Raw genomic sequence first — 2,243 nt, 5'->3', positions numbered from 1 at the left:
TCGGCCGCTCAGAGTGAAGACAAAAGACGTTAGTGCGGGGACGACTTTACGAGTGTAAAAAAAAAAAAAAAAAAAAAAAAAAAAATGGATCGGGCATCGGACTTCGGATCTGAAGATTACAGATTCGAATGCTGTCACGCTCGTGTTTTTCCAGTTCTGAAAAAGAAACATACCGTTTTGATGTAGCAATTGAGCAGTACGAAACCGTCTGAATGTTGCTGTCGAACATTTTTTGCTTGGAGGTGCCCTTGAGCTTGAAACACATACAACAACTAGCGAAATGGTCGGCAGAGTGGCGTCACCGTGAGTTTTGACTGGCACTTGCACATCTAAAACAACGTCGGAAAGTAACTCGTTCGGCTTTTGAGTCACATCAAGTATGTGTGTTAATTTTGACGCCACTTGCTCTGCACGTTGTCATGCAATTCCTTTACCTCTCAGAAATGATTATGAAATAAAAGTGAAGTACGTGACGAGTGTGACGTTAGAAAAACATTAGGCAGCGTGGCGAGATTCTGTATGGGACCACCCAACCCAAACGAGTACTGTGTGACGTGCTACCCGGCAGGTATTCGCCGAGGCAGCCGGCTAGCTCAGTCGGTAGAGCGTGAGACTATTAATCCCAGGATCGTGGGTTCGAGCCCCACGCTGGGTGGAACGGAATTTTGTTCCACTGCAGATGTAAATTACCGTTTTTCTGATTAACGTCATGTAATGGAAATAGCAACTTTAAACTTCGCCTACATCTGTCAGTCGCAAGGAAACTGTAATTGAAGGTGAAGGTGATTTTGTAGACATGAGTGAAAGACATGTTCTGAAATGCAAGTGTTGTTGTTTGGAGAGCACATCGATTGCCTGTCAGATGTGTAGCCAAGCAGTAATGGGTCGCCATAGGTGCAAATATTAGCCGGTAATATGAAGTGTTGTCAGCTGAAGTCTGATGATGTAGACGACTGTAAGAACGAAGTACGCAAGAGCACCGCTAGGCCGCGCCTCTTTAGCTCAGTGGTAGAGCACTGGACTGGTAAACCAGGGGTCGTAAGTTCCATCCTCACAGGAGGAAGACGAATTTTGGAAATCAGTTGCGCGTCGTGGCCGTATAGCAAACAGTATCTGTGATGACGAACAATTAGCGACAGGCGTTTTATTAAGAATTACTCTCAGATGTGATTAAGGTGAATGGCGCAGATAAAGCATTTTTTTAAAATTTTTATTTCAACAACAATAATAATTATACATAATAACCCACTCCCGTAGTTGATTAGTGGGCCTTTATTATTATACAATGATTATTACAAATATGCAGCTCTTAATTCTAAATTGTAAATGAGCTACAGGTGTTTCACAACAATGGGCACTACTAATATTATTGTCTATACCTACAATTAAATACTACTTCTTATCACTAAGTTCTAACATCTGCAGCGTCACATATGTGCCAGCAGAGAGTATAAACCTACTGATAACTGCCTTGCTCTTCGAGCTAAACCCGAAGAGCATGCCCCTGACACTGTGCAGGCCAAGATGTTATTTCGCTGCAGTTTCCTAAACGTAAATATCCTAGTCTAATTCCTACAAACTAAGCTTATCCTAAGTCAAATCTGGTGCTTTCCATTTTGGTAGAGTTGACCCCTACTCCCCCTATTCCTGCACGCGGCGGATCCCAACTATGATGGAAAGTCGGCCAGTCCGCGCACAGGCGGTATGGGAACAGGCATCCAGACGAAATCGGTGTATATTTCTGAGTTTATGTTAATCGGTGTATATTTCTGAGTTTATGTTAATTCAGACGAAATCGGTGTATATTTCTGAGTTTATGTTAATCGGTGTATATTTCTGAGTTTATGTTAATTCATGTCCCTCAGATATTCCATCAACACCTTACGTGATACCTCGTTTGCCAGAGTGTTAAGCAGTTGAAAGGTATCTTCGCGTCTTACAAGTTGGTATGTGTCTTGGTTTGGTAGTCTGTCTCGGAGTGTGGTTGCAACATCATTGAAGAGAGGACACTCGTAGATCACATGTTCAGGAGTACCTTCCGGAACGCCACAGTCACACGCGGGCGTTGCCTTCTTCCCAAACCGACATAGGTATGTCGGGTAGGGTCCATGTCCAGTGAGAAAGTGGATCAATCCCCTTGTTGGCTCAAAATACTTCATTTGCAAGCGTTCCCTCACGTCCGGAATGAACTGAAAAGTTCTACGTCCGGTTTCCTCCGTTTCCCAAGTCCCCTGCCATAATTC

At 43.5% G+C, this 2,243-nt stretch overlaps 1 non-coding gene across 1 annotated transcript; it reads left to right on the top strand.

The window, feature by feature from the left end:
• Window positions 1-582: 582 nt before the first annotated feature.
• Trnan-auu (transfer RNA asparagine (anticodon AUU)) lies at window positions 583-655 on the top strand. Its single transcript has one exon. It is a non-coding gene; the product is annotated as a tRNA-Asn (tRNA).
• The last annotated feature ends 1,588 nt before the right edge of the window (window positions 656-2,243 follow it).

This window comes from Schistocerca gregaria, chromosome 3 (assembly GCF_023897955.1).
Source record: "Schistocerca gregaria isolate iqSchGreg1 chromosome 3, iqSchGreg1.2, whole genome shotgun sequence".
Taxonomy (NCBI): Eukaryota; Metazoa; Arthropoda; class Insecta; order Orthoptera; family Acrididae; genus Schistocerca; species Schistocerca gregaria.
This window is presented reverse-complemented; position numbering and strand designations above follow the sequence as displayed.